At 34.5% G+C, this 15,853-nt stretch overlaps 1 protein-coding gene and 1 long non-coding RNA gene across 5 annotated transcripts in view; both read right to left on the bottom strand.

Annotated features, from left to right (window-relative positions):
- Nucleotides 1-15,853, bottom strand: part of LOC120900458 (pleckstrin homology domain-containing family G member 5) — a 93,730-nt gene that overhangs the window by 28,426 nt on the left and 49,451 nt on the right. The gene's annotated exons all lie outside the window — the stretch shown is intronic.
- The window catches only part of LOC120900460, a 28,102-nt gene continuing 12,254 nt past the window's right edge, over nt 6-15,853 (bottom strand). Inside the window, exon 3 of the long non-coding RNA XR_005739206.1 lies at nt 6-98. This is a non-coding gene — a long non-coding RNA (uncharacterized LOC120900460). The remainder of the gene's footprint in view (nt 99-15,853) is intronic.

Here is a 15,853-nt window from a genome sequence, read left to right as displayed (position 1 = left end):
CTGTACCCGATTCGATAGCTCACTCGCTTCCGGTGGCTTGCTGTGTGAAATGTATTCATTCCGATAGAGAGGTGTTGTCCTTGGTCACTTGTTTCCAGCTGAAAAGTTTAAACATGATACGTAACTGGCAAACCATTGAAGTAAATCGTATTATAATAGCATGGTCATTTCAGTTTTAGCTTCTTGGTTGGCAAATTGGTTGTTGATGCAGTAAATACTATTTCACCCTCACACTATGTAACAGAACGTCAAATTTGTGATGCTTTGTTGCCAGCCTAGCATAATGAATGTATCTTGATCGTTTTGATATAACATATAAACAACATTTTATAATTTGAAATTTAATTACCTATTTTAATATTACATAAAAACTTGAGATTTATGTCTCTTGAAAAATAAGTAGTCTCTATTAAAAATGCACTGTGCGAGTACATAATTTCAACGTCATTCACACTTCTACAGCAATAACCACTAATCTTAGTCCAGTTTAACAACTACAACTGCAATGAATAATCAATATTCAACCGATCGATATCTCTTTTGCAATTACTGGTTTACGAAGGATGAGAATTTGATTAAAACTTCATTGAGCAGTTTTCCTTTAATTAATAGAGACGATAACGTTTGTAAAAAGAAATAGAATGAAAATATATCAACATGACTCGATAACAAAACATGTATTGAGTAAAGCATGGCTTGATTATGATGATATATTAAACCAGGTATGCCAAACTGGCGGCCCGCGAGAGTATTTTGGGAAGTGCTGACAGCAGTGCAAACCAAAAATCTGTTATTACTATTAGTCGAAGTAATAACAGAGTCGTGTATTCAATTTTACAGAGAAGAATAATCATTGTGTTGCTATATTTTTCTAAATTAACAATTATGTTCCCATTACATCAAACAAACTTATTCTACACGTACGTACAGAACAACCGAGACCCTTAAGATACATTATATCGAATGCAATCTCATTCGTATTATGCTTCGATTATATTCTGAATATTAGCATAATTTTGTGCAGACTCGATTCACATTCTATATGGAAAAAAAGATTTGCGTCAACTGTCTAGAACCGAAATAGGGTTGACAAGATACACACACTTGGATACTTTACAACAACTAGTGATGGATTGTCAAACCAACAATTTCGCTCGTTGCCGTCCGAAGCCTATAGAGCCGTCTAGAGTTACTCGGAACCGTTGGAGTCATCGGTTGTCGCACGGAGCGGCTAGTCTGCAGTCAGAAATGGCTCCGGTCGGTCCTACCAATATTAGCGGAACTTGGGGCAAGTGTGCCACCTTAAGCATTTCAAGTTATAACTCATTAAAACATGTTTTTCAAAAGCCGATTTAAATGTCATAACCATTTTACATCTATTTCCTCACTTATAAATGAGTTTCGCTTGAAAAAAGTGCAAACAAAACAATTTTTGAAGTGTTTTAAAAAGGATCCAAAAAGACGTTCTTTTTTGGGCTATGGGGCAAGAGTGCCACTAGTATGGGGCAAGACGGCCACCTGGTTAAAATAACCGTATTTCTTAGATAATTGGAAATTATTACGTTTGTACCACTAGTGTATGTATTCCTACATGTATTTAGTCACCAATGAACCCTTTTTGACCACCAATTGTACCACAATATGGTTTGTTACTGTTCTGTTTTTCTGGCGTGGAATCCGCTCACAATAGCGCACCATTCCGCAGCACGCTACAACAATGTTTACATTTTTGACAGCTCGCGCCTATGAAAGATGGTGGCACACTTGCCCCAAACAGAGATGGCACACTTGCACCAAAAGTTGTAGCTTTTTTGAAATTGAATTCTTCAGTGACAAAAAAAAAGTTTTTTTCAACTGGGGTTAGTTAAAAATTACACGTTTTCTCAGCTATACGGTGGTGTAAATATTTTCTCGGTTGATTGTTCGCATGATTTTTGAGAGCTTATTTGGCTGGATTAAAAAATTATAATATTCTGCTCTATTTTGAAACTCAATATAAATAAGTTCAAAACATTGGGAAATATCCATTGGTCTATATGAAATTAGGCTCAGAATACTTAGTCATTGGAAAGCAACCAACTGTATACACAATTGATCATTAAACTAAATTTTTTAAGGAAAAATGCTTGGTGGCACTCTTGCCCCGTATGGCACACTTGCCCCAAATTCCGCTAATGCCTCTGACTGCCGAGTAAAGGCTTCAGTCGGCTCCGAATTGCTCCGAACGGATCTGCACGGCTCCGGCCTTAGTATGTTACAACTTTGATATCCGATTTTGAGCCCCTTCTGTTTTTTTCATAATCATGCTACCATAAAAATAAGTTAATATCCAATATGTACGACTAATCGAAAGCGTTTGTAGCCAAGTTGAATTTATTTGCATCTCAGATTCTACAAGACGAATTATTGTACTTTGCAACCGCCCCAAAAATCAAAACCAAAATGAAATGATTATGCTTAAGATAAAAGGATTTAGATTAAGGATTAAAATAAACGAAATGCCGAAGTCCTGCAATACATAGCTAATTCATGGGTTTGCTCACACAGTCCTTTCCTTTATTCGCAAATCATTTCCCTTCAAGTGTCAAAAAAAAAATTTGCCAATCTTTAAAGTCGAATAAAATTATCGTAATTTAACAAAATTATTCATAAACAACGGGTTCTTGTTATAAGAAATGAATATACTACCAGAACATTTGGGACTTGAAAATTAGGGAAAACTAATGTTTAAACACGATTTATTACAATTTTTCTCTTGAACTGTCAAAAAGGCAGGCAAATATTTTTGTTATTCATCCAGCGATGGATAGCTCGGATTGCTTCAGGCAGCAAGATTTCCCCTACCTCAGTGAAAAAGTGGGGTTGAGCGATATTTTCTAATAGAACTGCCGTGTGAGAACGGAACAAATGAAAAATATCCTATTTTAATAATAAGGATAAAAGAAATTTCATGTGACTTTAAAAGTATATTAAACAAGTATAAAAGAGCACAATGAAAAATAACATCGCAAATTTTTAAAGAAGAAACGTTTCCAGATTTGAAGCGAGGAGTGCAAAAAGTCAATTTGTTCAACAATAATGATTTTAAACAGTATTTTATATAAATATTGAGATATATTTTTTATTCTCAACTATTCTCAACCGCGAATCACTGAAAATCTGCACTTGCGGCCCTCTGATGAAATGAGTTAGACACAGCTGTATAAAACTATAATCAGCCCCAGCTTCTGATTATTGGACATATGAAGAAAATATCGGTAAAATTTATTGTTTTATTGAAAACTAGCCTACATTATCTCTTACTTTTTACCGGACATCGCCAAAACTATAGTTTTTGATTTTGATGAAGTGCATTCTTCATGATACGTCTTCATTTGGTTTCCAGTTGAGTGTTTTGATATAAGTAGAAGGCATGGGTTGACAACATAACATGCTCGTCCTGGGTTCCACTAGTAGGCCAGGATTTCAGTGACTTACTACTGATTACAGTCCTACGTAAGAGGCACGGTCCATTCTAGGCTTGAACCCATGACCGGCATGTCGTACGAGTTGACGACTGTATCACCAGACTGACTCAAACCATATTAAATACGAAATATAAAAACTGAAAATATAAAATTGTTAACACATTTTTTATCAACTTTAGCATAAAAATCACATTCACAGATTGCACACTTAGGTCGCCCAACGCATAATATAATTTCAACGCTGATATGTTTTATGTTTTGCACAGTTTTTTTAATATATTACGACAAAACTACCTCAGAGTTTATTGTACAATGTTTGCAGGCGTTCATGGTCGTAGTCTAGGAAATAGTCTCTCGTTTTGCTGTAAATAAAAAAACTACGGTATTTTAAATTTTTCAAAGGTATCAGACAATTTACAGTCTGATTATGTGTCCGTTCCGCGTAAGTCAAATTCATGTTTTTCTAAATGGTAAAAAACTGAAAATTCTGATATTTCTAGCTTTCAAGCGAATTACTTTTTTAAACAAAAAAGCAATTTATACAGCATTAGACAATTGTCCAAGAAAATTGTACTGATTTGACATTTGATCTGTCAAATATAGAAAACCGCGTATCTAAGAATTCGTGTTTGTTGAGAACCGCGTAACTTGGAAACATACTGTCTGGTTTGGTGGCTGAATTTAAAAATATAGTGACATTATTATCATACCCTCTAGTAATCTTGTATATGTTTTTTTCATACGTATGCTAGTTGGGCAGTTGTTCTTCTTGGAAGTAAATAATAAATATCGCAAACGGATTTATTAGTATTGATTATGAGGACCGTTTTATGGATTCAGTAAGTCTTGAGTGAAGGTGGGGAAATGATGATTGATTGCCAAATACGAACGGAAATATGATGTATTGCATGAGATCGAATATTTGCCGTTTTAATACCCGCTCAAAGAGAAAGATTGATAAACAGCCGTTAAAGGAAGCTACGGTTGCAAAAAAAAGCAAAAGGTTGGTAGGAAACGATGGTCTGTTATACACACGCGTACTTAGAAAGGTGGGAGAACCCTTGTACCCTATTATTTGTTTTGTAAATGAACAACAGAAAATAAACTGAATGGATAAAGGAAGCATTGGGTAAACGTGACGGAAGGGGTTCTTGTTATGGAATCGGATTACTTGTCGCCTCTTTGTCCCTCGTTAGTAAAGTGAGTCTTGCTTAGGCTGGGTAAGAAAAGAGTGCACATAAATGCATAGATGCAATTGCTCATGCTTTACAGATACGATAACATATTGTTTGTTAGTTCGGTGTATGTATGCAAGATGTATGTATGGTTGAAGAAAACGATGAGGTGCAGGCAATAAAACATTTATAAGCGTCATACATAATGTATTTGGTTTTTCATACGTTGAGAATATAGAAGAACTTTTATCGCATTCTGATTACCATTATAATATATAATCTGCTCGGATGAGGCTAGTTTCAATGCTCACATGCAACATATCGCTCATAAATTTATCTTATAAAACTGATAACACAAAGTCCAATTTTGTGAAAATTTATTTATTTTTTTTAAATTATATATACAAATAAACATAACCACAAAAAATGCCATTTTTTATCGAAATTTTGCATGAAAAAAATCTTGAACAGTTACAGTAAAAAGTTTCCATTTTTAAAAACATGACTTCTGTAGTAAAAAGACGATTTTCTCAATGTAGTTGGCTTTATTGGCCGGTCTCGTAGTGCAGTCGTCAACTCGTACGACTTAACAACTTGCCCATCATGGATTCAAGCCCCAAATGGACCGTGCCCCCATTCGAAGGACTGACTATCCTGCTATGTGTAATCATAGTCAATGAAAGCCACGACAACGGTTGTTGTGCCAAAGAAGAAGAAAAGGTTAGCTTAATTACGTCACACTCACAAAAAGTAAATAATAATTGAGCAATGTGCTGCCGACCTGCTTTCTATTTGGTGGTGGTGTCCTACAGTTTGTTTAGTTTTAATCAAACTGTCTTAATTGGGAGTTTGTAATCAGGGATGTATGTTAACACTTCTGGAGAATAAGTCTTCTGGTGTTTACCGAAACGCCCATCGAAGGGAAGAGAAATCTAGATTCGAAGGAGCTTGAATCTTGTCGCACCTAAGTTGACAATTAATTCGTCCTCTTTCACAACGGTCTTCCTTTTCCCATCTCAATAAACACCAACTGTCCTTAGTTCCGTATCGGATTCTCCAATGAAAATTGTCATCATTTTGCGAAATGTTCACAGGTTTGCTAAGCTATGAGCTCTATCTTCGTTGGCCTACGATGTAGTAAAACACGTTACAGTCGTATGGAGATATTCGTACGTAAATATACAGCTATTATTCCCACTTGACATCATGGGTTAACTAATTCGCTTTTGGGTTTTAAGGCCCTTGCCTTATTCGAGCATAGACAAGCTTGAAGTTAAGGTAAGCGCTCGAACATATCACCATCATCAACACATAGGAAGTATATACAAATAAAACTAATTTGTGGTTGCTGATCAAGTGAATTTGTCTACATCAATCAATGACTGGTTTATTTTGCAAGCTTACAAATTTCATCTCAGAATTGCACCTCAGCTAAATTCATCGATATTATAGAAAGCTTCTGGGCTTTTGATAAAAAAAAATACTGAGCATAAGTGGATCTCATATTTTATGTAGTTTGTGAAAGATTTCTCACAACCCAGAATATAAAAAGGATGTTAGAAGTAGCATGAGATTGAAATAGAAATAAAGTAGAAGAAAAAAGAGCAAAATCGAGATGCTAAGCCATCCAACAAACTGGTTTAAATATTGATCCATCTTCATCAACAACAGCCTGTGAGTGATAGCCAATTTCCGAAAATCAAATGCAACACGAAGCGATTAATGGTTGGTTCATCGCCATATGGATCATATAGAAAGCATTATTGATTCTATTGTGAAAAATTTAATTCAAGCACAAGAAGATAAGCTATATACGTAGCATACTTTAATTCAAAGCTCATTTTGGAGGAAATTATAGCTATATCGAAAAATTTATTGAAGCTAGTTATCTAGTTTATCATTAAATAAATATTACACGCTTTATAAAAAATATTAAATAAGTAAACATTTTTGTCACTATTTTTTTAATTTGGTCATTCCAATAACAAAATAGCAAGACAAAACTTTTTTTGTTGAATTTGTGTTTGATTGTTTTGCAATTCTTACAACAACATTACATTACAAAAAAATATGCGCTTTTCTATAGTAGTAGTAAGATTTGTTTATAGATATTTTGAGTCTTGCGACTACATTCATCTCTTTACACTTTTCTATACTAAAGTTAATGCTACACTATATACATCAAGTAAGTCATGGCAGCAAAAATAAAGAAGAAGAAATAAGTGCTTAATAAAACGACAATACACAAGGGTCAAGTAGAGTTTAATTAAACCACAGTCAACCTTGCCATGGTACTTCCGCTATTTCCTTCTCAACATGGATGCATGTGGTGCGCGTTAAATTATGAACCACTGAAATGAAGAAATTAATTTGATGCACTACTAACAGACCCAAGCGGATGATCATCAATCCTAACAAGGATCTATTGCGTATCTCTTCGGCGTACAACGTAATTGCCTCAAATGACCTTAGGGTAAACTTTATCTAGGGCGTCGTGTTATTAATCCTGAGAAATCAAGGATCCATTGCTGTTTATGATTTTGAGAAAGTTTTATGTCTTATACAGAGGCTCACTGAATTGATAGGATGGATGGAGTGGCATAGGATTTATTTTACAAGACAACTTGAGTTCTTATAGTTCCAATTATTTCAAAAATTTTGTTAGTTTAGCGAATATCATATTGGCATAGTTGTTTTAATTTGACTTACAGATACATATATAAAAAAGAAAGCTTATGGAAACCAGTACAAAAAGCGCTTAAAATATTAATCGCTTAATTAGGACTACTGCTTACGGTATGACACGATTTACTGGTTATAAGATTTATAATAATAAAAAAATAATAATTTCAAATGCTGTACGTTTTGCCACGGAAACATGCATGTATCATCAGTTGTTTAATTAAATTAATCCTGGTAATGTAAGATTTCCTTTAACATTTTTTATTGTTCGATGGTCAGAAAGAGAATTTTAAAAACTTTTGGTCTAGCTGGTTGAAATGTTTTCAATAAAAAGTTGAAGGTATCATCAATTTATTGAACCACTTTACATAAACGCAAAGGCGATATATTGTAAATGTTTGAGAAGATTACATTATAAAACTATTGCGATAATTTTCTTTTCCAAATATCACTTGATTCCTGCTTCTGATTTATCTTTTCATTTTCTTATTTACACTAGTTTCTACTTAAAGCTTGTTCCAAGTAAATCATGTTACTTTGAATTCCTTCAAAAACTTTCAACGTCTAGTTTTTGTTAAGCATTACTACAATAATGTTCAAAGATTCCCGTAAACTCATTCATCAGTGTAAAAAAGGTCTTGTAATGAAAACGAGAGTATTTATATAAAATAGCTGTGCACACACTTTGTAATAATTTGATGCTTCCATTTACCTGTACGGAGTAATCACCTTACTCTATTATTGCATTGTAAAAGGCATTTAAATCTTTACAACATCCTGGTAAATCATTGGCTCATCAAAATGTACCATTTTGCTCAATTATGTCATTTATAATTTCTAGAAATTGGCTATACAACCGGACGTGATAATATGTACCGGAAAAGCAAAGTTAAAACACCAGACTGTCGAGTAAGCTTCCTGTGAAAATCGAACATAGTTAATTATATCCCACAGGCGAATCGTACAGGTAATGATGGTGTGGTGAATTCGATGCTACGAAGTTGAGGAAAAAACTTTGGCAATTTCGGTACTCGATCAAACGCGATTGCCTACTTCCTGGAGGAACCCTAACCATGAAAAGTAATAAGCGGAAAAAGTTTCTGAGGCACTGAACAAGGTAGCAATAAAATCAGAAGTATTATTTATGCTGTTCCAAAAGCCATCATTCTAGCTTTAGTGGCAAGGTGTTATGTAGCTTTGTCGATAGGTATGTCTTCATAAGATTGTGCATCTATTCATACCATTAAAAATATAACTTATGTCTCATGGAATTGGAACATCGAGTAAAATAGTATGTAAGGTATATTTTACTCTATATGTAGTAAAGTATTAAACATATCCATTACCCAGTACCTCATATATATCCAAGTTATTTTTGTTCTTGATTTTTATCCACAATCTGCTTAATTGATGCTTGCTGAAAGCGAGTAACATTATTTTGAGAAAAAACAATTGTAGTATAAAATCGCTATACGACGATTGTTAAAGAACAACAACGTTATTTCAGGGCGGAACAGGAATATAGCAACAAAAATGCCAGATCATAGACAATTTTAAGGACTTGTTATAAAACTTCCATAACCTGGTCCTTTTGAACACTTTGAATGTCAGGCTATTTTTGTTTATGTTTTCGAGCGAGTCAAGCACTTTTTGTTTATTTTGTTATGGCTATCATATATGAAGTGTAATGGTTAGTGTTAATGTTACACTTTATTTGCTCAAAACGAGTATGTACAAAAATTGTTGTCTTAAATACTAATCCCTAATCTAAACTGGTCGCCTACTGGTGAGTCCGACCCATTACAGTGCAGCGGGGAAGAAGGATTGAAGCTATGAACACGCTTTGTGTGTTTGAGCGTCGAGCTTCGAGAGACTGCATACCGAGCAACCGACATCTGTCTCCATAAGGAGTCAATGCAGAGTGTTGTACACCAATAGAGTTCCGTATTGAATGTCAACTTACTAAAAAATGATTAAAATAATAAAAAATAATTCCTTTTTGGACTGTTTTCTTGTTGTTGTTTTTTCATTTAACGTTTTGTTTTCAATCATCAATTCGAGAATACAACGATTTTACTTTTAATGGTTTTGATTTGAACAAAAAGGTTCGTTAGTAAAATGGAAAAATCGATAATGTAAACAACGTAGAGTAATATTTAGTGAGTATGTTAATGTAATTAAATGTTCGGTTACATCATATTCTAATTTTTGTTAGAACGTTTAGTGTATACTTCCTGATTTAACAGTGCTCAACTATACGTAAACAAACAACTCTTTTGAATCGCCAAGTCACAATAACTATGTTGCACAGGTAACATTGTGCCCGGTATAAAACGAAAGAAACAATTGAGAATTGTACACCGCTTATGAACTGAGCTCAAAACTACATAAACAACAAAATAATAGGAAAATTTGTGGCGCAACACACACTGCTTACAAGCCGCACGAAACAGTCTTCATTTGAATTGTATCACATTGAAGCAGCCATTGTTGACATCTAATGGAACAATGTGTACAGTATGGATGGATGCCGCGAAAAAGATTGACATCGAGTTCAATGAGGTTGCGATCAATGAGAAACGTTATTAATTCAATCGGAAAACCCTGTATATACATCTGAATGCACTCTTAGTCCGAGGAACACATTGAGGCTTCTGAATTCTAATACAACTAACGTCACCTCAGTAAGTAACATATGCAAGACATGCAATGAGTGCTGGTTATTTACCAATGTATCTGGCGCTACAACGGCTTTTCGGTCTTAGTCTGCTTGAGGTGTTAAGAAACTTAGCAGCTAGGGCAGTGTTGTATATGTATATGTATATATTTCGTTACTTTATAACTTAAATTTAAGACCCTTATTAGGCTGATTTAGGCTGATCAGTAAATTTGAAATACAAATACATACACAAATAATGGCGGAATTCTCCACGACATCTTGCTACCTCTATTTGTATTTACCCTACCCCTTCTGTCCTTGCGAACAATCGAAAAAAAAATCTTTACAGGTTATGTCGTCCGTATATAACAATGTATACAACTGTATACGTTTATAAATGTATATAACATGACTAGCCTAGCGGAAGCTAGCGATACGTAGCATAATAGTGAGATCGCCGTACAGCTCGTACAACTTCATAGCCTTTTTAAACATACGGTGTCAAGTACCCTTCTAAGCATCTTCTCCTTGAACGCAACTATGACAGTTTTGTTAAATTTTTACAGAGTCCTTGGCCGTATGTGAGTTCTGGTGCGATAAAGGTGCGATATAGGTTTATGATCGACCGTCGCACGAATAACACGGGTAATGAGTCAAATTATTATTTTATTACCAATTCCTGATTAGGTTTTGGAAAATTTTCTTATTTTCTGATAAAAATAACCCAGTTTTTATTAACTTCATGTTTTTCCAACGAGAAAATTTGAAATTTGCCATGAATTATAGTGTGTTTTGTTATGAAAATGTGCTCTTATAACCGCTTTTTCGAATATCCTCCATAACGCAATGTCACCTTTGTATTGAGCTGTCATTTCTCAACAGCACGGATAAACGGAAAGCCGGATAAAAGGTACCCGTATAAACGGCGCTCCACTGTAATTCAGCTTCCATGCTGTTGTTAGTGCCGACCTAAGATAGATGAAATTGTGAAAAAAACATCAAAAGTGCGTTTTACTACGTCAGTGGACTTGTTAGTACAGTCGCTGGTGGTGCTACCATCAAACGTGTTCTTGGTGTCGTTAAACTAGGTTCCGAGGTTCTCTGGCGCCCCGATCCCTTAGTAGGCTTGATGAGTATATCAACAGGATTTGAGTTGACTTATGGTTTCCTAAGTCTTAACTTTCGTGTCTTGGATGGATTTCTCTAGCGCAAAATTAAATAGGAGACAAGCAAGTCCATCTTCTTGACGCAGACCCTTGGTGGTAGCATAAACTACTGAGAGTTTTCGATTCACCTACAGCTGGCAAGCGACATTTCATTTCATTTATATTGTTAAATAAATCAATATATTGTTTTGGTGCAGGGATCCAAAAAGACCAGGATGAATTGTTTCACTAAATGCTCAATGAAAATCGTATTAAAGATTGTGTTACAAGAGTTTTCAAGTCTCTTTACGATGTGAGCTACACGACACATTGCGCACGAGGCTATTGTTAGTGGCTTATCTCTTCTCGACCACAATAATTGTTCATGGCACCGTAATCATTTTCAACACGGCAACCTGGCAATGATTGATGCCATGTTTCTAATGTAGTTTATAATGTAGTTTTTGACACATTTTGACCATACGTTTTTTTTATTAATTTGACAAGCTTAGGAGCTGTTTTACAGTAGTGGATAATTTAAATCATTTATCGTTTTATTGATTAAAAATGACTAATGATATGATTAACGTTTATTTTGCTCTACAGACATTTTGACAATGTACCCAACGTTTTAGAGCAAAATTTATGTCAGGATGAAACTATGCAAAAAGTGTATTTAACAACTTTATTAGAACAATCAACACTCTATAAATAGTTCAGAAATAGAATGATTTTTTACACCTAGGAAATCAACAGGCTTTTCATGTAAAAATTCATTCATTTCTGACTGAGCAAATACAAGATCCTTAGATCCTAACAATTTTTATTTCTAGTGAAGTAGAAAAGCATTTCCTTAATTTTTTATTCATTCTTTACACTTAAACAAATGCAATTCAGCATAGCTACTAAAGGGCAGTTTATATTATTACTTGAATATAAGATGAATCTCACATTTACGTATATTTCTAATGAACATAAACGGGCCAGACTATTTCCTTGCTAAAGGAGAATTTGTAAGGCTATAGTTAGAGAAGATCTTGTGCTTAAAATCTTAAACATACAAGGAGAAGCGCGACCTACGAGTAACATACAATGAAAATTTAATAAACAATCAATCGTGAAGTGGTGTTATTAGCCTTCAGTAATCTATTATATGGAAGCAAATGGAGGTAAAATTGATTTTCAAGATCTTAATCTAACGGTTTCAAGATTTTATCGATATGGGAGCTAATGTCATTCACACTCCTTTTAACTTTTTTACTCAAGCAACAAAGCTCTTGACTACATCTCATATGACAGAGATTGTTCCGGTGTTAGGAAGAAGGAAAGCAGATTGAACCACTCTCGAATACCATGTCTTGCCAGGAACCATGGAGCTTATGAACGATGATTTTATGCTCCACTAAATGAATGAGGTTTTTTTGCTAGCTTGCTGCTTGCTTTTTTCGTTATTCTACCCACCATAAGATATCGTGCATTCTAGGAAAACTGTGATGAAACCATAATTCGATGCAGTGCAATGGTTTTTAAAACCATTGCTTATACATATTAAAACTTTTAATGAAACATGAGATAAAAGACAGCATATGTAAAATTCAGGTTTCATCGAAAAAGAGCAACAATCCAAAAAGATTTAATCTGAGGTCTTTTAAAATTTTATGCAGAGGAGTAGTAAACTTGCAACGCATGTTTAGACGCGAAACAAATTACACCTCTATAAGTATATTGCAACATTTAAACATATTTATATTGCATTTTAATGTTGTTTCAATACATGAGTAATACTTCGGTCCGTATGTACATGCTTGAATCACGCGATAACTACAAGATTGATTAGAATCAAATTTGGTAGATAGGTAGATAGTGTATCTAAATATCGGTGAGTATGATTATGCAGCTTACCTATTAGGAATACTCTCACCGATCTAACTGCTACATATTGTCACTGTATTCACAACACCTTCAATAATTTGTGAGTTATTATCAATAGCAAAAACAAAAAATTCACTACCTGGTAATTACCAAGTTATGGTTGCAAATAATTTTTCTTCGGCAATCGTGATGCCTGTGATGATAAATGCCAGCTTAAAATCTTTTCGGGTTTCTAAGGCGGAAAGGATTTAAGCGATAATTCTAGGCTTATGTAGACATTATAAAATTATTAGGTGTAGCGCAATCGGATATTTTTTTACTATTACATTCGTAAACATATTCCCTGGAGTAAAAATGATGAATTGCACTAGCAGTATGTTTGAAACTACAAATGTGTTTTTTCTTTACGTGATAAATGACGCACTTACTTCAAAAGCTAGCAGTAAGTTAGCTTGTTGCAGTAATTACTCGAACATATGGTTCATATGCTTATATTAGTCATTTACAACGCAAAATAGAAAAGAATGTACAATCAATCAAAATTATTATCATACATGGTATTCTTATGGAAATATTAGGGACGGTTAATCAATCGATTAAATTTGTAAGGAAGAATTTAAGACGAAATCGGATGTTATCAGTGCATTTTATTGAAACATTTGATAGAACATTTTATAAGATTGTGAGGCTCTTTTGAATTTGGAAAAGGAAAAAACACCTGATCCTTAAAATACCTAATCATAAGCCTGCATCAATTGCTGGCAACTAAGCGAAAATTTTTGATGATTATGTCTTGAAAATTAGAGACCAGCATCAAATCTCAAATCAAATATTTTTACACAAAAACAATAGCCTAGATACATCAGCATTTCGACTACAATCAGTCACGGATAATCAAACACGAAAATGGCAGACCTTTTTATCAGGAAGACTTTTTGCGCCAAGTAAGAATAACAAGTGTATTTCGTAGTACAACAAATGATACCTAGATAAATAAACTACGTACTTGAATACTAGTTTATCTAGCCGACTGTAAGGAAATTCAAAATTGCAATCAAAAACACCTTAATTGCGCTAACCGTTATGCCTGCGAGCAAGGAAAATAAATTGGACAATTTGATTTCGTACTTATATAAATTCTTCAGCAACGGCCGGGCCGTTCCATCTTAATAAAAAAGGTTTCAATTGTAATGCATCGCACTTTACATTAAAATGATTAAAATGTTTTATATATTGCGGTATTACAAACATCTTCCTCTCCAACATTACTCACAACATAACATGGTTAACACTTTACGCGCTTTCAAAAGCTATTTTACACTTTTTAACTTAGTTACTGACATCAACTCCAGCACGTTGTGCTCCGAACTTTGCCACTTGCCCGTGCATTTTGCGTAAAATCCAGTACCACCATCATCGTCTAAAGACTCTACATTGTGGTACCACACCGAATCCAATGATTCTCATAAAAAAAAACTTTGCACGGCTTTAGCCGCGAAAGGTTTTACAAAGTTTCATGACCGACCAAGTGGTATTTCAAGCGTATTGAGAATGTGCGGCTTGGAATTAACTTTTGCTATCATTATGATGCTTTGAAGAGCGGTTGGAAACCCAAATCCAATCTGTGCCCTTTACAGTCGCGTGCCACAAATTTTCGTTCCGCTTCGTCAATGATAACAAGTGAACCAGTATATTTAACCCGTTCTTTGAGGTACTTTTATGCGGCAGCTTAAGAAAATTTTCATCATACACATTGGGTATGTGTAAAATTTGGGTTTCATATGAAGTAAGCAAGTGGATTTAAGATGAGTGTATTTTGACTATACATCCTTAACATTATGTGCACAGTTTTTCCCATACAGTTTTTCAATTCTAATTCAACAGAAATATTTTAGTAATACCAGTTTAACAGACGAGCGATGTGCGATTATTTTTTGATAACATTGAAAGGACTTATATTTTTCTTTGTTTTTGTATTGTTTAATCGCTGCATTAACAACATGACAACGAAATACGAAATTGTGTCTGCCAACAAATTCTGATTGTTTTTTTAAACATACATACAACTCTATGCTAAACCTTTCATATTTTTTTTATTTTAATCATGTCGTGTTTCTTACTGTGTTTTTCTTCATTTCCTTCATCCTTTTTCTTTCTTTCATCCTTATATTCTTACTCGTACCACATACGAAAATCGAAGTTCCTCTAGCAAAATGGTGACCCCATTAGGGATAGAATATCCTGCCGGATGCAACTGAAATTCCTAGAATCTAAGGCCAGCAGATGACATCGAAAATGTCATCTACGGTATTCGGTAAGCAAGAGCGAGCGCTGGGTAGCATAAAAAGTTGATTAGATTTCTCCTCTTTCCAACGTCCGTCTTTGATGAACGACCGGAACCGAAGCAGTTCCCCCTTTTGCTCAGGTATGATGCGCCCCAGGATAGGCATTGGATCGGTGTCGAACTATTGGTATGAGAAAGTCGAATAGAAGTCCCTTGCATGAAGTAGATAAACCAGGCTGTATGACACATCTTTCCTAAAACCTAAAAAGCCACTGTCAAAGAAAGTGGTTCTCAAGTGCTCCTATAGTGCTTTGTGTTATTTTATTCGCATTTATGTTACTTCTCTTCAGGTACAAGTGTACAACACACAATACACTGTGCAATGTCATGCATCGTTCAACGAATGACAGTACTAAAGTGTAGTGAAACGCCCCGCGATTTTGGCTTTCTCGATTTTTTTATTGCCACATTGTAACTTTGGCTTTAAAATTTTGTACACGAATACGGTTTAAAGTATAGTCATAAATTGAGTAAACACATTCATACATATACATTCGAATAGAATTTCA

This window comes from Anopheles arabiensis, chromosome 3 (assembly GCF_016920715.1).
Source record: "Anopheles arabiensis isolate DONGOLA chromosome 3, AaraD3, whole genome shotgun sequence".
In the NCBI taxonomy this organism is placed as follows: Eukaryota; Metazoa; Arthropoda; class Insecta; order Diptera; family Culicidae; genus Anopheles; species Anopheles arabiensis.
This window is presented reverse-complemented; position numbering and strand designations above follow the sequence as displayed.